The 27,161-nt window shown below is 40.5% G+C and overlaps 1 long non-coding RNA gene across 2 annotated transcripts; it reads left to right on the forward strand.

Moving 5' to 3' along the window:
• Window positions 1-1,122: 1,122 nt before the first annotated feature.
• On the forward strand, window positions 1,123-25,696 carry LOC140905235 (uncharacterized). Of its 2 annotated transcripts, XR_012156800.2 has the most exons (5): window positions 1,123-1,206; window positions 2,972-3,205; window positions 6,529-6,674; window positions 21,934-22,077; window positions 25,647-25,696. It is a non-coding gene; the product is annotated as an uncharacterized LOC140905235 (long non-coding RNA). The 2 variants fall into 2 exon arrangements; XR_013635365.1 differs by lacking the exon at window positions 2,972-3,205 and having other exon boundaries at window positions 1,131-1,206; window positions 6,500-6,674.
• The last annotated feature ends 1,465 nt before the right edge of the window (window positions 25,697-27,161 follow it).

The following is a 27,161-nucleotide window of genomic DNA, read 5'->3' on the forward strand; positions in this document are numbered from 1 at the left end:
TAGTGCCAAGGGATGGATTGAAAAGGACCCTGACTCAGCATCCTCTCCCTCCCCTTTACAGAGACTGGAGCTGATGGTGGAGTTAGCTCAATGAAATCCTTGGGCTCCCTGAGGTCTGGCACTCCCATTTTGACCAGCTCAATGTAAGGGATACAAATATTGGAGGGACATGTAGAGGAGCTACAATATGGCTCTAAATGCATCCAGACCCACTGAAATACAGCCACCTCTGGGACAGAGAGCTTTAGTCAACTGGTGCACAATAAGTGCTTGATGGGATAGGTCTCCCAGACCTTAGGTTGTAAGTACTTTGAATCAATGACTCTGTCTTCCTCTGTTTGTACAGTGCCTGGCACAATATGGCCCTGATCAGCATCATGGTAGCTGGATACTATAGTAGTATAAATAATAATAATAATAAATACATGAAATCCATATTCAACTTTAAATTGATTAAGTTCTGCCCAGCTGAAGATATAAAATATTATTATCTGTAGCCAACATACCTGTTCAAACATGTAGAGAAATTTCTGTCATTAATAGTATTGATTGATAATTTTAAAAGCATTTTGTTTGTATTGTGTGTTTTCTGGTCAGATAGCACTAGCAGCACCTACAATAATCAAGGTATTATGTGGTATCCGTCTATTATGTGGTATCCGTCTATTTTAAAATTAATGTGGGGTTTAGGCTGCCCAAGCTGCAAATAATACATAGTGGATCTAATAAGTCTTCTATTGTTCTTGTAGCTTGGCCAGTTACGTAGTTTTAATGGCAATGGTAGAATAAGTATCACGGTTGTATTTTACTGGAAGCAATTTTCATCATGATGTATTTAAATCAAGTATCTAATGATGACATTTTGGAGAATAAGTTAGTTACATGGTATGATTTAAGACTGGCATGTTGATGACCGCATATCAATTAACATGTACATGTTTCAAATAAATCAATATAAAAGTTTTCCCTTTATTGATCTTTGAAATCCTGAAAATTATTCACCTAAATTCTTGATTCCCTTTTGACTGCTTCTGTAATTTTAAATATAACTTTAGTCAGCTGGAAAGTGTCTGTTAAAGGAGAATAGCTCAACTGAAACAAATTCCCCTTGCTTTTGTCTCCAAGTCAACTGCACTGTGAAAGGACATGCGATGTGCGTGCGCTGCCTGAGAGGTTTGCAGAAGAAGAAAAGGTGCAATCTGACGGGTAACTAACAACTTCTTCATAGTAGAGCAAATATTCCGAATGGGAAAAGGCTGTTGGTTGAGAAACAACAAGTAAAACAAGACTTCAGGTTAAAAAAAAAAAGTATATTAATTTTTCATGTGAATTGTCCTCATAACCTCCTTAAGAGCTGCTATTAGAAGGTGAATTCTGCTGCATGAAGAAACTAATGGTTACTCAGGTGTATGAAATGATATTCAATGGCAGTATGTGTGAGAAGAGGAAAAAACACCTCTCCCTTTAATCGGTGATGATATTAATTATATTTCTGGTATTAAGAGTAATATTTCAATATAGTAAGGGACATTTTCTAATAATTTACAATCTAATGTTTATGCTGATTTGTGCTCAAAAACAAAGTTTATTTATGTATTTATTTTGTGCATTGAGTTTGAAAGCTTTGACCATATGCTGCATATTAAAAATCAAATTAGGGATATGTTCCTGTTTTCAATTGTATTAAGTGTTGCCATGCATCTTACCCTTATAACTAAATATTGGTAGATAATGCCAGCTTTCAGAAAAGTTCCCAAATTGCAATCAGGTTCTGAAAAAAATAGGCCACAAAAACTTGCTGTATTCAGTCTTTGTTTTCATTGTGTTGTTTTCTTATGGACCACATTTTCAAAGACACAAACTAATTTATGAAAAATTATGCACGTCTACATGTGTGCATATAATTACAACAGACGCTTTTGGTTATAGGCCTGATCCCAGGACCACTGAAGTCAACGGAAAGCCTCCCATTCATTTCAGTGGGCTTTGGATCAGGCCCTATCTGCATACACAAAATACTGCAGATTATTATTATTAATGATTTGTATTACCATGGAGCCTACATTAATACTTGCATGTATAAACGGATGTTTAAGCATCTAATTTCTCACTTACATGCACACATTTGTGGGCACAGTGGCTAGGCAAATTAGGCCTGTAGTTTTGTGCAAGGACCAGGGCTCCTGGGGATTTGCTAACTGGACCTTTTCAATAATTTGGTGCTATATTTGTAAAAAAATTGTATTTAAGTTCCCCAGTTGGTCCTCATAAATTGAAACTGTTGGTGTGGCTTGGGCAGGAGAATAACTTGGGACCATGCTGAGTTTTCCGATTTGATTAAATCAAAAAAAGCCTATTTTAAAGGAGCAATTGCAAAATTTACATTTAAGAAATAATGCTCCTGAACTGTATTCTGTTCATCCCATTTTGACATCAAGGACCCTTTTTTCCCCCTCTCAAAATACAGGGATAAGGAAAAGACTATACAGATTGAACTATAGGGAAAAAAATTAGTACTACTGCTGTCACCTGCTTACTCTACAGATTAGGTTTGGTGCATCCTGAACAGGCCTCTGAAAACTTGAGTGTTCTGTGGTCCAGTATGCAAATTTGTTTTTGTGGCAAATTTTAATACCTGAATGTAATGTGCCATAAAGTACAACTGGAAATGGCCAAAGGATCAGACCCTGATTTCATTTACATTGATCTAAAGCCACTGATTTCAGTGGAGTCACTCCAAATTAACAATGCTGTAACTGAGATGAGAATCTGCACTACATGCTATTTTCTTCTTTATACACACATGTAATTTCAGGTTTAATTAATTAGTGTTGCATAATGTATTAAAAGGAACATATGCCATGTCAGTGTTTTAATCCACTGACCCAAATCAGGGGTGCTGAAAGAAGACTCATTCAGAACGAGTCTTCTTTATACAATCTCATTCGAAATATGACTTTGGGTTTTTTAGTTTTCCAGAAGTGGTGGCTGAATGGGGAGAGAGGTGGAGAAGAAAAGTGACCAAAAGTCATTTACAGTTTGCCTCAGTTTAGCTAACTGTGCATATAGTTCCTAATGGACACCTGACAACACCTCCATGAAATATCTTCATTGTCTAAGCAGAGCAGCAGGCCAATCAATCAGTGCCCAAGATGATTTACTTACACTCGTGTCCCTATAGGTGTTTCTCAAGAGTAGGAATGAGGTATGTTGGCCAGCCAAACCTATTGCTTATGTTGTACGTGTTCTATGGATAAATAGAGCATTTCAGTTTGCTGTGCTGTTAATTCTTTCATCTATTGAAGAATACTATTTTTAAACAGCCCTTTGATATAGATGTTGACTTAATCTAAGCATTTAGTCAAGTTCCAGACACAAAAATAAATTACAAAAGAACAAGTTTGCTTATAAAACAACTTATAAATCACTCTCTAGTTAGTTTAGATTAGAAAACCTCCAGTAACTGAATTAGAGAGCATACGAAAATGTCTGCTGCTGTTACTGTTCTGTCCAGAGTCATCAGAGAACTGCCAGTGAAACACCTCCTGAAGAATAGTATGTGATCAGTGCAGAATGCTAACAGGAGAATACCAATGATATTAAACACCACCACGGGCCAACAGTCCATCCCTCATCCTCTACTTAATGAATGAGCTGTGAAAAGCTATTGTACAACTTACAAGAATTGAAAAGAGGAGCCACTTTCATTCAATTTTTCCTCCTTTTCTAAATGCACTGTAAATCTGACTACTGAACAATCAAATCAGTAGAACATACCAGAGGAACCAGCATGACATTCATTTATTGCACTGATGTGAACAAAAGCATTAGTTTGTTTTTCTCAGCAGATTATTTATTTTTGGAGAATAATTCATTTTAATTATGGGTGCACTATAGTAGTGACTAAAGGAATGGAGAAAGTATAATGAAGTACCATAAACAAAGTCATGAGTAGGGCTGGTTGAAAATTTTCCATCAAACTGTTTTCACTAGAAAATTCGGTTTTCAATCAAATGCATTTTTTCATTAAACATGTCTGCTTTCTATGGAAAATTTCAATATGTTGTCAAAAAACAAGATGCTTGAAAATTGAAATATTTGAATTCAGATACATTGTGCATGGTGCCTTATGAGAATTATAGGTCAGTGTCATCATGTCCCCATTTTCCCTGATGAGTAGGGCTCCCCAATCAGTCTGGATCTTCCACAATGCACTAGAGCAAGGCTCTAGAACTTCCTCCTCTCATTATGAGGGGAGACCATGGTTCATCATTGGAGATGTATTCCGACCTGGAAACCGGCCTATAGAGGAAATAGGAACATGAGGCATCCAAACTACAAACTCATCAGGCATTTTCTAACTGAAATATTTTGTTTTTTGCCAAAACATTTCAGTTTCTGATATTTTGTCAAAAACTTACAATTTTCCATGGAGATAAAAGGATATTTTCTGACCAGCTCTAATATGAAATTTATTTTTGTCAGACATCTCTAACTAGTACTCCTCCTTTCCTTCCTAGCCATCAAGAAAGTAAATAAAAAATAGATTGGATTATAACAAATCTCACATGTCCACCAAGAATGTCATTTCTGTCCTTACTGGCATTTAGTAAATACTGAAAGCAGGTCAACATAAATGATCTTATTGTAACTATTATTGTTTTCTGACAAGAGACACAGAAGAAATAATTCAATATAAATAGGTCTGGATGAAAATACGTCTGCTCTTCGATGAAAGATTAGGTTTCTGAGTAAACTATTTTTGGGGGGAAAAGTGTCTTTCTTGCAGAAGATTTCACATTTGCTTAAAAAAAATGAAGCGAGCAAAAAATTTTGGTTTTTGACAAAAAGTCAGAATTTTCTCCAGAGGAAAACACATTTTCCAAACAACTCGAAATATAAACTCTTGTAAATAAAAATGAACAGCCATTTTACATGAGAACTGAAGAATCATGTCTTCCTTTCTTTCTTTCTAACCCACTGCAAGTTGCACTACCGAAAACTTAATTAGTTTATTTGATTAACTTTAACTGAAATTAATCGGACTATTTTACATTTAAAGCAGTAGAACATGTCTCATACCTTAATTATGTAACCCTTCTGCCTGTCAGAGTTGGCAGCAACAAGGGCCGGGTTCAGTATCTAGGGGTTCCATTCCAATAACACAGTGCAAAACCGGCTCAAGCCCCCACCCAATGACCTGGGACAAATATATACCACCCCCGCTGGGCGCCTCCAAGGGGCAATACTTCCCCTCTCGCAAGCACAGAGTCTGAGTGTAGCAAAGCCTTTTAATAACAGAGAGAAACAATGTGGCATTATGTTGGGAAAACACCACCAACAGGATTCATAACACAACCCATGAGCAAAAAACCCACCCCAAGCAAATCGGGGCATGTCCTTTCCCTTTGGTTCTTGAGTCCAGCAACCCAAAAAGTCCAACACCCCAAGAGTCTCTGTCCCTGGTCAGGGCAGCCCCAGAGTTCAAAAGTTTATCTGTAGAGTTTTACCTCCCAACCTGGGTGGAGATGGGGTGGGGGGGTTAAGGGGCACCTTACGTGGTCCAAAGCTGATTGCCCCACCTCTCCATGGGGCTCCGCTCCACCAACCGTTCCACAAATGGCTCCGCTCTGCCAACCGCCCCCAGGAGTTGCTCCAGGCATCCCACAAACTGCTCCACTCCACCAGCAGCTCTGCCAGCCATCCCATGAGCCGCTCCAGCCGTCCCACAAACTGCTCTGCAATATATCTTCAGGCTCCCCATACTTAACACAACATTCAGTGATTTCAGCTTGTAGTAGGGGAGCCTCAGTACTGGTGCACCATTGGCCCAAAATTAATTCAGTTCAGCAGCCTGCAAGTAGATTCCTAATGGAATCAAAATTAGCTCTGATATTCCACAGGGGAGAGAGAAGGAAGTGCAATTAGCATATAAGACCCTCACCATAGGGCCCATACCACCAGGTATTAATATCTATCCCCAGCCTCTTTCCATTCACTGAATTTTGGAACCCATGACCTTTGCCTAGCGAGTGCTGCTTAGTTGATGGTGAATCCCTCCATCATAACAAAAGACCAAGTACAGTTCCACTGTCCTTGATTCACAAAATCAGGATAATAACAGTTTATTCCAGCCCCAATAACAGAGAAACTGGGGCCTATTCTGACCCAAAGTGACCATCTAGGCAGGATGGGTGTGCCTATTCAAATGAGATCAGCCCCTGAAGTTCTTTTCCACAACCCACCATGACTCGCCACCAGATGTCAGGGTAGAGCTCATCCTGACTCTGCTTACAATTAATTCCAGTGCTAGAACAGAATTGCCACAGATCTACAATCTTTCATATCATACAGAAAGTCTGCTCTTCCCTCACTGAGAAAGTCTTTGTGTCTGCTGATGAACTTGGAAAAATATCAAGATATGCATATAAAATACTTAAGTAACTGCGGGCCTTACTTCTCTAATATATTTTATTCCTACTCTCTCCATATTGTTCAGTTTTCTCACTTGTGTTGTCTGCAATTTAGACCCTGATCCTGCAATAAGCTCAGTACAGGCAGGTCCAGGTGTGTCTATACAGAGTCTCATTAAAGTCAAGGAGTCTCTTTGGAGGACTGAAGATGATGGAAAGCCTCCCATTGACTTCTGGTCAGGTTGGGCCCAATCAGATTAGGTAAGCACTATGTAATGTATGCATTCATGATAAGCAGGTATTTTAATACCTGGAATGTGAGTATAAAAATCCACATAACCATTTGGTGTGCAAGTTACATCTGCCCTTTTGTGTTGTTGTCTAGTGCTTTGTGTTGGGCTGATTGTGTCTCTCCCCATTTATGAGTCTTTATTTTAGTCTTGCTGTGTTTTGAAATTGAGAATCTCTCAGTGCTATTTACACACAGAAGTAAAAGCCCATGTAGTGCCCTGAATATGTGAGTAAGGGTTTCAGGATTAATCCCATGCTTTCCACAGCAAAAGTAACATACAAGCAAACCCAATTGTACAGAAACACTTTGAATAACAATGCTAGGGATAGTGCTTTCAATTTTTAAATAGTCTGGGATTTTTTTCTGTGATAGATCTATTCTTTTTGATGTTAGCTACATATATCGCTTTGCCTCCCAGGTGAGCTGGTAAAGTTTGAGTACGTGTTGGTTGTATCTCTATTGAAAAGCTGCTTATAGTTCATCCAAGTTATTTTTGCTACACTAATTTATCCCTCCACAAATTATCCCTTGTTAGGGGGAAGAGGGGGAAAAACACAGCTAGTGAGGAACATTTTCCACTGGTCTTGCCAAACCTGTTAGGGAACGTTCCACTTATTCTTCCAAAGCTAATGTTTACCTTTTCTAATACTCCTGACTCTTTTCCTCTGAAGACCTAATATTTTAAAAGTTTTACTTATCACGTTAAAAGTATTCCTATGCCTGTTTGTGTTATGTATTCATCGCTTGCTCTGATTTCTAGGTTAAATACGAAAAGGCGAGAAATCATTTGAAAACATAATGATAAGAATGAAATGCTTGCCAATCTCTTTTAGCATGTGCCTGCCTTATGCACTCTACCTTATTATAGGATACGTATGGAAAAAAAATACATATTCATGGAAATATATTGCTATTTTTTAATTGTGACCTTTGCTTCATGAACAAAGATTTTACTTTATTCAGTAACTATATTCTCCAAATCCTAGTTTTAAAATTATTAAAGGAAAATGAAGTGCAGTGTTTGGGATTTTTGCATAGTCAATGTTACTTTTGCAGGCCATTAGCACATAGTGGAAACTATTTTGGGTAGAAAAAATAAACATAACCCAAGTTATTTAATTTCAAAGTGGTTATTGTGCACACACAATCTCTCATTCTCAATATAATATTCACATGCATTTTTGATATATGATTGACTTTCCATGCACAGGCATTCAGCAGGAAAGCATATCATAGAATATCAGGGTTGGAAGGGACCTCAGGAGGTCATCTAGTCCAACCCTCTGCTCAAAGCAGGACCAATCCCCAATTTTTGCCCCAGATCCCAAATAGCCCCCTCAAGGATTGAACTCGCAACCCTGGGTTTAGCAGGCCAATGCTCAAACCACTGAGCTATCCCTCCCCCCAAATCTCCCTCTCCCTCTGCAAAAGAAAGATCCTATTGCAAAGTAATCTAATCTTAAATATTAGAAAACAGAATTGACCTCTAAAGACCCACTATGGTCTAATGAGTAAAAAATTTCCGTTTAAAAATAAAATCCTATTTTGTATACCTGTATATACCTCAAACTGCTCTGTGCAATCTCTCTGTACAACTATACTGTTTGATAGACAAAATAAGTAAACAATTTATTTAAAAATCCATAAATGAAGATATATATGATAGCCTATTATACTTCCAATATTTCTTATAAACTATTATAAAACTATGCATTGAAAAGAAAAAAATTAAACATGAAATTTATATATGAGAATACCTTAGTATTATAAACCTTGTAACAAGTAAAGGTTGGAAATTCAGAGTTAAGTCTCAGACTGTTCCATAACTCATGCTATTCGGATCCAATAGAGTACAATATCGGGGGTAGCTGTGTTAGTCTGTATCCACAAAAACAACAAGGAGTCCAGTGGCACCTTAAAGACTGACAGATTTATTTGGGCATAAGCTTTCGTGGGTAAAAAAACACTTCTTCAGATGAATGGAGTGAAAATTACAGATGCAAGCATTATGTATTGACACATGAAGAGAAGGGAGTTACCTCACAAGTGGAGAACCAGTGTTGACAGGGCCAATTCGGTCAGGGTGGATGTACTCCACTCCCAATAATAGATGAGGATGGGTCAATTTCAGAAGAGGCAAAGCTGCTTTTGTAATGAGACAGCCACTCCCAGTCCCTATTCAAGCCCAAATTAATGGCGTTAAATTTGCAAATAAATTTTAGTTCTGCTGTTTCTCTTTGAAGTCTGTTTCTGAAGTTTTTTTTGTTCAAGTATAGCTACTTTTAAATCTGTTATGGAATGTCCAGGAAGATTGAAGTGTTCTCCTACTGGCTTTTGTGTGTTACCATTCCTGATGTCCAATTTGTGTCCATTTATTCTTTTACGTAGGGACTGTCCAGTTTGGCCAATGTACATGGCAGAGGGGCACTGCTGGCACATGTTGGCATATATTACATTAATAGACATGCAGGTGAATGAGCCTCCGATAGTGTGGCTGATATGGTTGGGTCCTCTGATGGTATCACTAGAGTAGATATGGGGACAGAGTAGGCAATGAGGTTTGCTACAGGGATTGGTTCCTGGGTTAGGGTTTCTGTGGTGTGGTATGTAGTTGCTGGTGAGTATTTGTTTCAGGTTGTGGAGCTGTCTGTAAGCGAGGACTGGCCTGCCTCCCAAGGTCTGTGAGAGTGAGGGATCATTTTCCAGGATAGGTTGTAGATCATTGATAATGTGCTGGAGAGGTTTTAGCTGGGGGCTGTATGTGATGGCCATTCTTAAAACTACAATAGCCACCTGGGGAAGTGAGGAAACAGATTGACAGAGTGAGACAGGTACGCAGAAATCACCTACTACAGGACAGGCCCAACAAGGAAAATAACAGAACACCACTGGCCATCACGTACAGCCCCCAGCTAAAACCTCTCCAGCACATTATCGACGATCTACAACTTATCCTGGAAAATGATCCCTCACTCTCACAAATCTTGGGAATTGGCCCTGTCAGCACTGGTTCTCCACTTGTGAGGTAACTCCCTTCTCTTCATGTGTCATTATATAATGCCTGCATCTGTAATTTTCACTCCATGCATCTGGAGAAGTGTTTTTATACCCATGAAAGCTTATGCCCACATAAATCTGTTAGTCTTTAAGGTGCCACTGGACTCCTTGTTGTTTTTATAGAGTACAATAAAATTTCTAAAGTGCCCTTTGTGCTAATACCTTGGCAGGGGTGGCAGGTTTGTATAATTTTTGGTGGTGCCCAGAATCCACCCCTGGCTGGGGCTGGGGGTTTGGGGTGTTAGAGAGGCTCAGGGTTGGGGCAGAGGGTTAGGTGCAGGGGGGATGAGGGGTCTGGCTGGGACTGGGGATAAGGTGTTTGGGGTGTTGGAAGGGCTCAGGGCTAGGGTAGAGGGTTAAGGCTGCAGTGGGGGGAGGGTGAAAGCTCTGGCTGGGAGTGTGGGCTCTGGGGTGGGGCAGGGTGTTGCCAAGAAGGCCAATGGCATTTGGGGATGTATAAGTAGGGGCATTGCCAGCAGATGGAGGGACGTGATTGTTCCTCTCTATTCGACACTGGTGAGGCCTCATCTGGAGTACTGTGTCCAGTTTTGGGCCCCACACTACAAGACGGATGTGAAAAAATTGGAAAGAGTCCAGCGGAGGGCAACAAAAATGATTAGGGGACTGGAACACATGAGTTATGAGGAGAGGCTGAGAGAACTGGGGATGTTTAGTCTACGGAAGAGAAGAATGAGGTGGGATTTGATAGCTGCTTTCAACTACCTGAAAGGGGGTTCCAAAGAGGATGGATCTAGACTGTTCTCAGTGGTAGCAGATGACAGAAAAAGGAGTAATGGTCTCAAGTTGCAGTGGGGGAGATTTAGGTTGGATATTAGGAAAAACTTTTTCACTAGGAGGGTGGTGAAACACTGGAATGCGTTACCTAGGGAGGTGGTGGAATCTCCTTCCTTAGAAGTTTTTAAGGTCAGGCTTGACAAACCCCTGGCTGGGATGATTTAATTGGGGATCGGTCCTGCTTTGAGCAGGGGGTTGGACTAGATGACCTCCTGAGGTCCCTTTCAACCCTGATATTCTATGATTCTATGAGGGCTGGGGATGAGTTTGGGGTGCAGGCAGGCTGCTCCGGGACAGAGGCCAGAGAGGAGGACTCCCCCCAGCCCTTTCCCTGCCAGAAGCAGCGAGCTCTGCGGGAGGAGCCCCCCTTACCCGCCCCCCGAGCAGCTCACTCACCCCCACCACTGTCCCTGCATGTGCTCCTAGGGCCCCTCTCAGGTCCAGGAATCTCCCTCGCCTCCCCTGTGGTGGGTGCCAGGGGGTGCTGCGTGTGCCTCCTCCTCTGCTGTTGCCCCTGACTGTAGCCTCACTGGGGCTGAGGGATGGGGCTGCCTCCTTGCCCAGCATGGGGCAGGAGTGGTGACTGCGGGTGTGGGGGGGCCCTGTGCTGGTGGAGCATCCCGCCAGAAAAGGGAAGGGTCTGAGGTGGAAGGGCAAGCTCAGTCAGTCTGTCCTGACAGGGAAGATGCGGGGTGCTAGGACCATGCGGCAGCAGTTGTTGCAGGGAGGCAGCATGGAGCTGGTCGGAAGAGGCAGCCAGGGACGGAAGAGACAGAGGCAGGGACCCTCTGCTCCGGGGTACGGGGAGGTGCGTGGGGGCAGCAAGCGGGGGCCGGGGGACACTTGTGGGGGGAGGGGTGGCAGGTGGGCCGGGGGGGCACACCTGGCCCCAAATATTGGTGGAGATGGGCCCCTGGGCTCTAAATATTACTGGTGCCAAGGCACCATGTGGAGATATAACTCGCCGCCCCTGTACCTCAGAGCACTTTACAGTGGATAAAGTTAAAATTAGCAACATAGCACTCAATTTCCTAAAGACATTTTAGAAAAACTAAGTAAAATCAATGCCTTAAATCATAGAATCATAGAATATCAGGGTTGGAAGGGACCTCAGGAGATCATCTAGTCCAACCCCCTGCTCAAAGCAGGACCAATCCCCAATTTTTGCCCCAGATCCTTAAATGGCCCCCTCAAGGAAATGTTTGAATTTAAAATCCTAATGACTGGAACTCTCTTTATTTCAACTGGCAATGTGTTCCAAATCTAGTGAACAAAATGGCTGAAGGCTTTATGGATTTATATCATCAGAAAAATGATAGTTTTATCAGTTACAAAATTCAGGGTGCATACGGATACCAACAGAGAGCAGATCTGTTAAGTAGGGAAAGCCATGCAATGCCCTGTATGTCAAATAATAAAGTAAGACTGTTTGCATTTCTATAACATGTTCCATATAAGGATGTCAAAGTGCTCACTGTATTAGTTCCGAGGGAACAAAACAAAGCATTTACTAATTTGCAGTAATGTGCTGAGAAGAGAAATTTTGTGTATGTACTCAGTGCAACCTTTTGCTAAACCATCCGCCAGTTAGATATGGTAAGGAATGGCTTGTATAGCATGGCTGTGTGCTAGCTAGGCTTGTTGTAAGTGCTTATGATAACCTCCTTCCCTTGCTATCTCGCCTGTGGGGCCCAGTCTGGTAGTCTTTCTCAAAGGCTGCCTTAGAGCATGTCTACTGGACCAGATTCCACACAGAACACAGCCAGAGAAGGAAGAGGTGGTGCCCCCTTTGTAACTTTAGCCCAGCGGGTAGAGCCATCGTCGGCTATCCCTCGATACGAGGATGATGTCTACCAGGAGGAAAAAAGTCATTGATGGACTTAAGATAGCTGAGGAGTCCAATCTGTGCTCTAGGTTTTTCCACATATATAACAGATGGTTGCTTAGAGAGAACACAACTGATGGACGGGATGCTGTACACTTTCCTTCCTCCTCTGCCATTTATCAGCCTCTTGAGCAAGACGATTCACTTCAAAATGGGCTGATGCTTGATGTATGATGCAACACCATTACAGTCTATTGCCAGCCAATTCTTCCCAATTCATGGGGTCAATGAATGTACATTTTTAAGATGTACTTTCAGGGTGTCCTTGTAGTATTTCCTCTGCCCTCCATGAGTCCTCTTACCATGACTAAGTTGAGAAAAGAGGACTTGCTTTGGAAGACAAGTATCAACCATCCACACACAATGGCCAGCCCAGCGAAGTTAATGTTTCATAATCTTCAACTCAACACTGGTGATGTTAGCTGCAGAGAGAATGTTGACCTTGGTGCGATGGTTTTCCCATCTGATACAGAGAATCTTCCTAAGGTAGCGCTGTTGGTATCACCCCAGACACTTAAGGTGGCTTTGGTATGTCACCCATGTCTCACACCATAAAGAAGAGTGGGGATGACTACTGCATTGTAGACCAGAATCTTCGTTTCCATCTGCAGATCTCTGTCAATAAAGACATGATGGAGCAACTTTCCAAAGAATGCACTGGCACAATGGATCCTATGTTCAATCTCCACATCAAGATTGGCTGTCTGGGAGAGGTGGCTACCAAGGTAAGGGAAATGCTCAGTGTTTTCCAGGAGTTCACCACTGATGACAATTTGTGGGAGAAGGGGGCAACTTGTGCTGGGGCATGCTGGTGAAGCATCTTAGTCTTCCCAATGTTGAGGGAAAGTCCCAGGCTATGATAGGCATCTTCTAATGTGGATTGCAAATCAGCCTCGGTGTGTGTGAGGACAGCACAGTCATCCACATACTGAAGGTTGGTAATAACAGTCCTGGTGACCTTAGTTTTAGAATGAAGACACCACAGGTTGAAGAGCTGGCCATCCATGTGATACTCAATCCCAATTCCAGAAGAAAGGTGGTCATGAATAAGAATCAAGATCATGGCAGGATGGATGGAAAAAAGGGTTGGGGGAATAACACAGCCCGGTTTGAAACACCAGTATAGAGGGTGAGTGGGTCCAGCTCCAACCCACTACAAAAGATGGTGGTGGTCATCCCACCATGAAGTAGCCTGAGAACGCAAATGAACTTCAATGGACAACCAAACCTAGACATCACAATTCCATAATGCTTCATGACTGATGGAATCAAAGGCCTTAGTTAGGTCAATAAATGCCATAAACAATGGCTGGTGGTGTTCTCTACACGTCTCTTGGATCTGTTGTGCAACAAAAGACTTGTCAGTGGTTCCCCAAGATAGACTCTGAAATCATGTTGGGATTCCAGAAGGACATCTTTGGCAAGAGGGAAGAGATGCTTCAAAAGGATACAAGAGAGGATCTTCCTGGCAATGGAGAGGAGTGCAACGCCTTGGTTCCCTTTCTTAAAAATGATCACAACAAATATTGCCATTCTTTAGGTTGGACGGTTAGAGCACTCCTCCAGGAGGCAGGAGATCCAGATCCAATTCCCCCCTTCTGCCAGATACGGAGCAGGGATTGGAACCTACATCTCCAACCTCTCAGAAGAGTGCCCTGGCCACTGGGCTTTGGAATACTCAGGGGTAGGGTTCTTTCAATCTCTTCTGTTGAAGATGTTGCACTTTGTATAAATAATTAAATAGTTATTAGCCCAGAGAAAATATTAGAATGATTAAGTTATGAAGAGTTAGAATGACAGAGAAAGAGTGTCCAGTAGTTAGGATACTCTCTTTGGATGTGGGACACCCAAGTTCAAGTCCTCATTCCACTATTTAGAAAGTGAAATTGACAAGAATATTCCAGGTGGTAAGCTGAGCAAGTTGAAAAAAATTCATTCTGGTTTGCCTAAACCAGATTTTCTGGAAATACTGTCTCACAAAAGAGTTTGCTTTTCAACAATTGGAATGAATTTTTTTTTTTAAAAAAGTGAATTTTTCATGCTAAAGGATTTCTATTTCTGGTCAGCTTTATTAAGGACTATTGAGGCATTTTACAAGTGGATACTGAAGGAAATATCTGTCTTCTGCTAGCCAAGCTTCCATCTCCAAGATATTTTAAATATTTTTATATTGAGTTAGATAAAACAAAAGTTAGCGTGTAAGTTTCTGCTACATCTAGCAGAAACAAACATATCAGTTTAACAAGGAAATAAACATGGACATTCAAAAATATTGAATTCAACCAGGGATTCCAAGGCTTGTTTTAAGTTTTTGGGCTTTTTCTTATTCTGTACAGCAGTACTATATTGACTTTACCCTGCAAGCCCTCTGTAACCCATTCTGCATGATGAGTGTTTTAGATGATTGTCAGTGTCAGGTTATGCGGTTTGGGGCACACAAGGAGAGGATATTTAGAACTTTCTTCATGATGCTGACTACTCATTGAAACACAGAACTCAGAACTGAAAAAATACTAATAGGACACCCAGTTCAGGACCCTGCTAAATGCAGAATTGTCCCTTGTAGGTTTGAGCCGATATCCATTGAAGTGAATGGGAGTCAAATCAGACCCTGTCAATGTTCCTTCCCCACTCTGAACTCTTGGATACAGACGTGGGGACCCGCATGAAAGACCCCCTAAGCTTATTTCTACCAGCTTAGGTTAAAAACTTCCCCAAGGCACAAAATCTTTGCCCTTGGACTAGGGTATGCTGCCACCACCAAGCGCTTTAACAAAGATCTAGGGAAAAGGACCACTTGGAGTTCCTCTTCCCCCAGCAATCCCTCCAAGCCCTTACACCCCCTTTCCTGGGGAGGCTTGAGAATAAAGAAGTTGAGCACAGACCAGCTTGGGTTTCTTAGGACCCTAAAAATCCAATCAGATTCTTAAAAAACAGAACTTTATTAGAAGAACAAAACAAAGATAAAAGAAAACACTCTGTAAGATTAGAATGGAAGATAATCTCACAGGCAGTCAGATTCAAAACATAGAGAATCCCTCTAGTTACAAAAAGACACAAACACAGGAATACTCATTCCCTCCAGCACAGCGAATTTACAAGCCAAAACAAAGAAAACCTAACACATTTTCTAGCTAGATTACTTACTAACTTTACAGGAGTTGGAGGACTTGCATCCTTGATCTGTTCCAGCAAAGGTAGCACACAGACAGACAAAAGCCTTTTTTCCCCCCCTCCAGATTTGAAAGTATCTTGTCCCCCTCATTGGTCATTTTGGGTCAGGTGCCAGTGAGGTTACCTTAGCTTCTTAGCCCTTTACAGGTGAAAGGATTTTGCCTCTGGCCAGGAGGGATTTTATAGCACTGTATACAGAAAGGTGGTTACCCTTCCCTTTACACTTATAACAGACCCTATATTCTAATATTTTGTACAGTCTAGTTTTAAATGTGTCCCAGACAATGGCTTATAGCTTATATATTTTGCTGTTCAGAAGGTTTTTCTGATAGGTAAGCTATTCTATCTTTCTTTCTTAGACCTAAGGCCCCCTCTAAATAATTCCCTCTCATTTTTGGTGTTTATTTGTAGATTGTCATCCTGTCCCTCTTTAGTTGTCCTTTATGGAAATTGCTCATACAACAGTCATCATGGGGAACATTTGTAGCTTGTCCCTACACTTAGAATAGGCAATAGTACGCTACTCCCAGCTGTTGTGCTGACTGATAATGGGCTTGCACAAATAATGGTCTTGATTCAGGAGAGCACTTAAGTATGTGCATAATTTCCATTAATTCAATGGGACTTAAGCACATGTCCTGAATCAGGGCCAAAGAGGAAAACAAAGGAAAATTCCTAAAGTTAGAAATGTAATAAACATTAAACAGTGTTGCAAATATATCCATCTCTATATATCTATCTATACTGGGAGATAAAATTTATTTTCAAGCTTTTTAAGAGCATTGTAAGGAATCATCATCAAACATGCATAGTCTACTGGGGACCATTGTGTCTGCCAGAGTGATCGCAGTTGATGGCATGGCACCTGGCATTGTGTATTCAAGGTTTCCCAGATCTGGCTCAATCCTGTGAATACCCAAATCTCTGAGGTGACCCTGCAGGCAGTCCCACATAGGGTCAGTGCATGCTCCCATTTGAGTGTCGATGGAGAGTTTGAGAGCATGCCGTGCTGGGGTGGGTTTTGTCCCTCTAGGCGATATGGCCAAAGAGCATGCAATGCCACATTTGAATATTCTATATTGCAAGAAATGAAGAGTTTTACAAAATATACCCAGAAAACTATGATGTACTTTGCAGTTTCCTTTTAAGTGATGATAATAGCTACCGGAAGAATAAAATAGTATATTGCTTGTAGACATTTACTGAACTATTCATTTGGCTATAGGCAAATACCATACAGATCAATGCCAACTGACTGAAGTGTAGTGGGGCAAATTTTTTTTCAGTTCTTCTATAATAAATCTCTTTAAATTTTTGCCACAGTCAGTCATGTGCATCATATTATGTCAGTTTACATCACATGATTTTATGTAGCTTGCTGGTAACATCACTTGCATTATAGATTTAAAGAAATATCAGTTCTTTTCACATATGAGTAGAAGATGGTAATCACCTGACAAGATTTCTTCTGCTACCCATGAGAAGAAGCAGAGTATCAGATCTAATACTTTCCACCCCCGACAAATAACTTTCTGTAAATGCTTGTGCATGACAGAATTCTAGCAGATACTTGGTGTTTCACAGCTGCTGAAACTCTTATTGCTTAACTCTGATATCTGCATCTTATCGCTGTGCAAATTATTTAGCAACTGCCATATTATTTATAGGTATGAATTGCACAAATTAATCTAATAAATAATTCATTTTTTTGCTGTGAATTAACAGGCTGCCACAGTTAAAAATCTATTTCTGAAGCTGGTATCAATTGTTATGGTGTCTTGTACTTAATTTCCTCAAGCCAATTCATTTGAAAACTGTAAGTTACAATGAAAAGAGTGTGAGTTTTTCTTTTTTTTAACTTTACACACACAGTCTACAGGAACTTTTCAGGTTGCAAAAAATACCATCATGCTCTTTAAGGAGAATTCTGTCATTTACAGGCATTTACAGGAAGTAATTTGATGGGGGAAAACATTGGCTCTCATCCTAACAGTATGGCAGGCTGTCACTACTATGCCACAGGTTTGTAAACAAAAAACTAGCTTAGGTGAATAATGATCCATTTTTATAACTTGAACCAAAAAAAAATAGCTTTTTTTCCCCACCCACAGTAAGACATAAGAATGTCATTGCGGACCTAACAGAAAGACAGTCGCAAGTTTGTTTGCTAGTAGACTCCTAGGGAGCTGAACACAAAAATCCAATAAATAATTAGCTCTCCTGTGACAGGCTTCTGAATTACTGTGATACATTAATTGGACAAAATTAGCATGAATTAAGGCAAATAAGTATAACATGTAATTTATTACTTACTAAGCATGGTGCTGCAGTGGAAGCCTCAGATTTCCCTTAAGATTGCTTTAACAGCTATAATGCATTCCTTAATTTACTCTGTGGAAAATCAATTTTTTCAGAGTTCATTAAGCACCAATATGTTACAGTGCAACTCTCTAGAGCGTACAGCCACAATACATTATGCAAATTCATGGCAGCATGGTACCAATATGTAAATAGCAATAATACTATTGTCGGTTGCCTATTGATAACTACACTGGAAGCATAATAACTGAGACTTCTTAAAATCTGTTGGTTTGTTTCTGATATTAATCTGTAGTCCTATCAAATATCATTTCTTAGGAGACTTGTGGTTCTGGAGAGAGAGAGCTTTTCTTAATGGACCATTAATGTGAATGTTCTGAAGTTTCTGTTTGCAAAGAAATGGCATTTATGACTTTCCTGTACATTTATGAGCATCAACCTTTTCAGAACGAAAACTAAATAGTTCAGTGTACGTGCATAGTTGGACATGGCTGTCTATGGATTATGGCGAAGCAGGTTAATACATGGACTTGTAAAGCATTCATAGTTTATAAGGCCTTATGCAGAAATCTAATAAGAATATTTTGCAAACAAAAAGGTAAAAAATACTAAGATAAATGGCATGACTTCCAACTAATCACATGTGAGTCACAAGAAACTGGCATTAAAAGAATGAAGTCTTCCAGACTATTTGATATTCACCTTATCATATGATGGACTCCAAAGCTATGCCTCTGGAGCTCTTCAGGAGATTGATGTCACCAGTGGAAGGATAATTTCAACATCGTTCTATGTCATAGAAATGAGGAGGAAGGTGGTGGTGGTGAAAGAAGATATCTGTGGAAAGGTATCTGTGGAAGATATCTGTGGAAAGGCCACAAGTCACCCTTCTACTTTTCTTTCTTTCATCAATTTGTTTTGAACAGTTTTAATTTTGATTAAAAATGAAGATCAAAATTAGTCAGTTTAAAGACCATATGGTATCATTCCATGGATCTGCAGGTGTATGGCACAATATATGCCTTAGAAAGCAGAGAACTATATTGAATTGAAAATATAAACATCAGAATAGTTGGTTTAAGTCCATAATTAGACCTTGGTCCTGTGAGTTACTGTGCTTAGGAAACCCCCTGTGCCTACACAGATCCCCATTATAGTTAATGGGTCAGAGGTCCAGCAGCATGCAGTCACCTGCAGAATTGGGGCCTTTGGGATTTTTTTTTTAATCATGGATGCTTTACTGCTTAGTTTTATTATAGTCAGGGCTATAGACTGGCAGGGCCAAGCAACTTGGGCAATCTCTTTTCAGCTGCAGAGGAAACAGCAGCTGAGCAACTGGCTAGCCCTACAGTTGATTGCAGCAACTGGTCCACCAAAGAATATCCTGTTACCTATTGGCTTGGTATTGGCATGATCAGAGTTACATACAGAGTTATGCAGAATTCTTCCGACAACCTAGCTCTGTCTACTCTGGGAGTTATGTCATCTTACCTACACCACTCAGGGCATATCCCTGAGATACATACCTGGGTCTACCTATATCTTTAGTGTAGACCAGACCTCGGAGTGTCTGAGCTAAGTACAAGTTGGGACAGACAGTTAAGCATAAGGGGTAACATATTGCAGAAAGAAAAGGAGTACTTGTGGCACCTTAGAGACTAACCAATTTATTTGAGCATGAGCTTTCGTGAGCTACAGCTCACTTCATCAGATGTTTACCGTGGAAACTGCAGCAGACTTTATATACACACAGAAATCATGAAACAATACCTCCTCCCACCCCACTGTCCTGCTGGTAATAGCTTATCTAAAGTGATCAACAGGTGGGCCATTTCCAGCACAAATCCAGGTTTTCTCACCCTCCACCCCCCCACACAAATTCACTCTCCTGCTGGTGCTAGCCCATCCAAAGTGACAACTCTTTACATAATCAAGTCGGGCTATTTCCTGCATAGATCAAGGTTTTCTCACATCCCCCCCACCCCCATACACACACAAACTCACTCTCCTGCTGGTAATAGCTCATCTAAACTGACCATTCTCCAGGTTTAAATCCAAGTTAAACCAGAACATCTGGGGGGGGGGGGGGGTAGGAAAAAGCAAGAGGAAACAGGCTACCTTGCATAATGACTTAGCCACTCCCAGTCTCTATTTAAGCCTAAATTAATAGTATCCAATTTGCAAATGAATTCCAATTCAGCAGTTTCTCGCTGGAGTCTGGATTTGAAGTTTTTTTGTTTTAAGATAGCGACCTTCATGTCTGTGATTGCGTGACCAGAGAGATTGAAGTGTTCTCCGACTGGTTTATGAATGTTATAATTCTTGACATCTGATTTGTGTCCATTTATTCTTTTACGTAGAGACTGTCCAGTTTGACCAATGTACATGGCAGAGGGGCATTGCTGGCACATGATGGCATAGATCACATTGGTGGATGTGCAGGTGAACGAGCCTCTGATAGTGTGGCTGATGTTATTAGGCCCTGTGATGGTGTCCCCTGAATAGATATGTGGGCACAATTGGCAACGGGCTTTGTTGCAAGGATAAGTTCCTGGGTTAGTGGTTCTGTTGTGTGGTATGTGGTTGTTGGTGAGTATTTGCTTCAGGTTGCGGGGCTGTCTGTAGGCAAGGACTGGCCTGTCTCCCAAGACTTGTGAGAGTGTTGGGTCATCCTTTAGGATAGGTTGTAGATCCTTAATAATGCGTTGGAGGGGTTTTAGTTGGGGGCTGAAGGTGACGGCTAGTGGCGTTCTGTTATTTTCTTTGTTAGGCCTGTCCTGTAGTAGGTAACTTCACAGGACAGGCCTAACAAAGAAAATAACAGAACGCCACTAGCCGTCACCTTCAGCCCCCAACTAAAACCCCTCCAACGCATTATTAAGGATCTACAACCTATCCTAAAGGATGACCCAACACTCTCACAAGTCTTGGGAGACAGGCCAGTCCTTGCCTACAGACAGCCCCGCAACCTGAAGCAAATACTCACCAACAACCACATACCACACAACAGAACCACTAACCCAGGAACTTATCCTTGCAACAAAGCCCGTTGCCAATTGTGCCCACATATCTATTCAGGGGACACCATCACAGGGCCTAATAACATCAGCCACACTATCAGAGGCTCGTTCACCTGCACATCCACCAATGTGATCTATGCCATCATGTGCCAGCAATGCCCCTCTGCCATGTACATTGGTCAAACTGGACAGTCTCTACGTAAAAGAATAAATGGACACAAATCAGATGTCAAGAATTATAACATTCATAAACCAGTCGGAGAACACTTCAATCTCTCTGGTCACGCAATCACAGACATGAAGGTCGCTATCTTAAAACAAAAAAACTTCAAATCCAGACTCCAGCGAGAAACTGCTGAATTGGAATTCATTTGCAAATTGGATACTATTAATTTAGGCTTAAATAGAGACTGGGAGTGGCTAAGTCATTATGCAAGGTAGCCTGTTTCCTCTTGCTTTTTCCTACCCCCCCCCCCCCAGATGTTCTGGTTTAACTTGGATTTAAACCTGGAGAATGGTCAGTTTAGATGAGCTATTACCAGCAGGAGAGTGAGTTTGTGTGTGTATGGGGGTGGGGGGGATGTGAGAAAACCTTGATCTATGCAGGAAATAGCCCGACTTGATTATGTAAAGAGTTGTCACTTTGGATGGGCTAGCACCAGCAGGAGAGTGAATTTGTGTGGGGGGGTGGAGGGTGAGAAAACCTGGATTTGTGCTGGAAATGGCCCACCTGTTGATCACTTTAGATAAGCTATTACCAGCAGGACAGTGGGGTGGGAGGAGGTATTGTTTCATGATTTCTGTGTGTATATAAAGTCTGCTGCAGTTTCCACGGTAAACATCTGATGAAGTGAGCTGTAGCTCACGAAAGCTCATGCTCAAATAAATTGGTTAGTCTCTAAGGTGCCACAAGTACTCCTTTTCTTTTTGCGAATACAGACTAACACGGCTGTTCCTCTGAAACCTGTCATATTGCAGAAAGTAATTTGAAATGAACTCGCACAGAAAAATGATAGAAGACAAAAACACCGTACCCCCGCGGATAAACACTTCACAAAGTGAGCACTCCATATCTGATCATTCATTACTCGTCCTCAAACGAAACCTGCACACCTTCAAAAGGTAAGCCTGGGAACTTAAATTCATAACTCTGCTAGCCACTAAAAACCATGGACTTACCAGGGGCACTGGTTTCATGACTCATTATAACAAACTGTAACAAACACCTGCCTGCTGTCCTTTTAACCCTGATGCTAATCCTGCTTACCCTTTTCCATAACAATCTCACCCTCATTGCTCACTCCATTTCAAATGACCTCCTACAACATGTGATATCCCTTATGCTTAATTATCTGTCCCAACTTGTATTTAGCTCAGACACTCTTATGTCTTTCCCCAGACCTGAAAAAGAACTTTGTGTAGTTTGAAAGCTTGTACTTTCTACCAAAAGAAGTTGGTCTCAAGATATTACCTTGCCTACCTTGTCTCTCTCAAGTTCTGGGATCAACACAGCTACAACAACACTACAAAGGGGGAAAAAAAGTTTTAGTTCTGGACAGGCTTCTCAACATCAAATGGTGAAAAATCTTGAGAGTATTGGTGGTGGTGCAAAAAACCCGCAGTACAATCTTTAGTTTAAAAATACAATGGGTAGTGGTTGGATTTTCACTTGTTAGAAAACAAAACTGGTAAATACAAAGGAATTACATTTTTAAAATGAAAAATCTCTCATGGCAAAGCCAGTGCTTGTTTGAGATTAGTATGAAATACAGCATGAGCTTTCATGTTTCTGGAGCTCTGAGCGAGACCAGATTATAGTGCCCTATATGGGTCAGAGATGGAAGAGTTTAAATCTCAGAGTGCGTCTTTCACTTATGTGCCTCATACAACCACTTGCTTAAAGTCTCCCTGAGGCCTGCCCTGATTCAATACAGTATATTGTGGAGTATAGCCGTAACATTTGTGACATTTTATGATTGGCTCTGGAAGTTCATGGACTTAACACATTGTAGAGGTACAGCAGTAGTTCAGAAAATAATGTATGTCAAAGATTTTTACTGCTGCATTTAGGATGTGTAAAGCTGTGTAAAGCTTCCACGTTTTACCTGTGGTTTTAGAATTTATTACTGGTTTTAGAATTTATTCTTTAGACAAAGTAATATGTATTTCTCATTTTATTCTTCTGTTTACCTGTGTACTCTTGTACAGTAGTTAGTTAAGAAATTTTTACTGCATTCCTCTTGATTTTTTATCTTTAAAAATAATAATAGGAAGGAATTCATAGGTAACATACTACAGTTTACTGCGGTATAAAGAGTGAGGAAAATTTTAGGGGCCTAATTTGTAATCCTAGATTGCTAATAATTTAGAATGCAATAGAAGATTATTTATTAGCAGGTTTTGTCCAAAATACCATGTTTAACTACAGCATTTAAATGTAAAAATGGAGAACCAATGTTAATAACTTATATCTTTATTCTAATTACATAATGGTAAAATAATGTTTAACTCACTCTAAACTGCAATGAACTAATTAAGCTGTCTTTTTATTTATTATTTCACAATGTTTAAAATAATTATTGTATTTTAAAACTATATTTTCATGTTAATTTTCACAATTCTTAGAGGAATCCAAAATAACAGTGAAATTTATTTTGCTCATTAAGATGTTAGTGCTCATGACTACATAAACCAGAAATACATTGAAATATGTTGTTCTGGATAAATTTAGAATAATATTCAACATTTTCTGTCATTGTGCATAATATTGACGGCCTCAAGATCCCACAGTACAGCAGTTTCATAAACTAGCAATGTAATAGTCAATAAGCATCTCTAATCATTTATAATGAAACAAAACAATGCCAGCAATTCAAAATATTGTTTCAAATTAGTAAACACCAGAAGGATTTCTGACACTATAGACCATATATAAAATATATATTCCCTTCCATAAAACAACTACATAAACAACCCTGTATTTCATTGCTTTGGGGGGAAAAAGTCTAACTTTTACTTTGATGATAGAGTGTACTCAGGCATGCAGACACTTTCAAAGCTAACCCAAAAGCTGCTAAATAAATGCTTCAGGTGCCAAATTTTCCCTCCAGTTACACCCATAATTGGTTTGCACTGATGTAACAGAAAGCAGAATTGGCCCAATCAGTCAGTGTCCTAGTTGAGTTGGCTGTTATAGCTGCGTCCTAAAACAGAGGAAATGCAAGTTCATAAAAATACTCTTAAGGCCAGATTTGGTCAAGCACTTAAATGTGTGTTTAAGTTCCATTAAAGTCAATGGGAGCACGTACTAAAGAGCTTTGCTGAACTGGAGCTTAAGACTCAGTTGAAAGTCAATGGAAATTTGAATAAATATAGCATTAACACAGTCTGTCAACTGGGCATAACCCACACATCACATCATGAATGACTGTGATATCACTCCTCATGGAAAAATGATGCTAAGAACATGGGGGCTAGAAAGGAAAAGATAATAAAGAGTCCAAAAAACCCTGGGTAAATGATACGTACATGAATGCATGTACACTAGCTTAATATTGCCTAAGCTATTGCCATAAGTGTGAACCCAACTCCCATGGATTTGAGTGAGGAGTTTTATTAAGACTCTAGAAAGACATGAGTCCTTCTGGTTAATACCAAAATACTTGCTTTCATGTATTACACATTTGCCAGGGGTCTTTTTTTTTTCTACTTGAGTGTAGGTATTTACTAAATGGCTACAGTTATAGGAGTTTCAACAGAAGCATGCCAGAAATTTATTGAGTGCGCAACTTCATGTGGAAATCAAATGGCAAGTATGGGCTGAAACAACCCTTTTGTCTGTAGAAGGTCTGATTCTCTGCTTTGAGCTGGAATTTATACACATCATTATTTTACTGCTTTTTTTTAGCATTGAGAAAATGATGACAAATAAATTAACTTACCTTCTAAGCACACACAGCTCTTTTTGCCTTCCCTCATATTCTCTCCAAATGTAGCTGTTTCTTTCTGGTCTTTGTTGCCACTAAAAGTGTTGTACGTTTTTGGCCTGTGCATCCCTAAAGCAGTCCCACTCCTTGACCCAGTTTTGTAAGAGTATCAGCCATGTTAGTCTGTATCTGCAAAAAGAAAAGGAGTACTTGTGGCACATTAGAGACTAACAAATTTATTTGAGCATAAGCTTTCAGGAGCCACAGCTCACTTCATCGGATGCATGCAGTGGAAAATAAAGTGGGGAGATTTTATATACACAGAGAACATGAAACAATGGGTGTTACCATACAGACTGTAACAAGAGTGATCAGGTAAGGTGAGCTATTACCAGCAGGAGAACGGCGGCAGGAGGGGGGTTTGAACCTTTTGTAGTGATAATCAAGGTGGGCCATTTCCAGTAGTTGACAAGAACGTGTGAGGAACAGTAGGGGCGAAATAAATAAGGGGAAATAGTGTTACTTTGTGTAATGACACATCCTCTCCCAGTCTTTATTCAAGCCTAAATTAATTGTATCCAGTTTGCAAATTAATTCCCATTCAGCAGTCTCTCCTTGGAGTCTGTTTTTGAAGTTTTTTTGTTGAAGAATTGCCACTTTTAGGTCTGTAATCGAATTACCAAAGAGATTGAAGTGTTCTCCGACTGGTTTTTGAATGTTATAATTCTTGATGCCTGATTTGTGACCATTTATTCTTTTACGTAGAGACTCTCCAGTTTGACCAATGTACATGGAAGAGGGGCATTGCTGGCACATGATGGCATATATCACATTGGTAGATGTGCAGGTGAACGAGCCTCTGATAGTGTGGCTGATGTGATTAGGCCCTGTGATGATGTCCTCGGAATAGATATGTGGACACAGATGGCAATGGGCTTTGTTGCAAGGTTCCTGGGTTAGTGTTTTCGGTGTGTGGTTGCTGGTGAGTATTTGCTTCAGGTTGGGGGGCTAAAATGATGTATTAATACTGTGTTTATATTAAAATAGAAATGTTGTTGTGACACTGCACCCTATATTCTTCATAGAGATGATATTATGATATGATTATAACATATTTATGATATATTTTATGCAAGATAGGTCATGTAAGATATCACCAAAAAGGTTTCAGAGTAGCAGCCGTGTTAGTCTGTATTCACAAAAAGAAAAGGAGTACTTGTGGCACCTTAGAGACTAACCAATTTATTTGAGCATAAGCTTTCGTGAGCTACAGCTCACTTCATCGGATGTCTTCAGTGGAAAATACAGTGGGGAGATTTATATACACAGAGAACATGAAACAATGGGTGTTACAGTGGTTACAGGGATCCTATCTTTATTACTTGGTGTACTGTGCTGTATTGCTTTTATGACATAGCAGTCATTTGAATTTGACAACATCATGTCTAATCGCACTGATCATGAAGTTCGCCTTTATCTTTGTGTTTAAAAATTGTTTTTATTTTCTTTAAGAACTCCATCTAAACATATTCCCATAGAGCTGGTTAATTGAGATTAAAAAAACCTGGAGTTTTTGTGTGTAGGAGAGTTCCCATTTATGTATGGTGCTTTTAGAATGATAATCTTCTTATTCTGTGTGTTTTGTTTCAGAACAGTGCAATATCTGTCTGTCATTGTCTTTTTGAAGTACATGGCCAATCACATGAGCAAAATGAAAGGACCTTCTACCTAGTTTCTTATGTATTATATTGGTCATGTCATGCTGCCCTGCTGAGCTGTCCACTGGTTTCCCCCATCTCCAATTCGTCAAATTCTTTACTCGACTACCCTTTTCTCTTAACCTGGGACACCCTGTCGCCTCTGCTCCACCGTGATGTCAGCCTTGATATCACATTTGTTCACTGCCACCTATGAATGGAATGCCATTCCTTTGCTGACCCGCAAAGCCACTACCTTCTCTGCATTCAGAGTGAGATGCCTACAACAAATAGCTATAGGCCTGGATCGCCGGCACCTTGCACTTTGTGCGTGTAGACGCCCTCTACTAGAAGGGCCTCTGAACTTACCTGGGAGTGTTCCAGTTGGAAAGATCCTGAGTGCTGCAATCCAGCCTTGGGGACTACAACTCCCATGATGCCTTGGGAGACAGAGAGAGAGAGAGAGAGAGAGAGAGAGAGAGAGAGAGAGAGAGACTTCCACTTCAGGGGTAGACATGCCAAACCTGCAAAAAAAAAAATGCAAAAATTGGGCTTGTTTTTGCTTAATTGGCTTGTGAGTTGC

The sequence above is a fragment of the Lepidochelys kempii genome, chromosome 1 (assembly GCF_965140285.1).
Source record: "Lepidochelys kempii isolate rLepKem1 chromosome 1, rLepKem1.hap1, whole genome shotgun sequence".
NCBI classification, from domain to species: Eukaryota; Metazoa; Chordata; order Testudines; family Cheloniidae; genus Lepidochelys; species Lepidochelys kempii.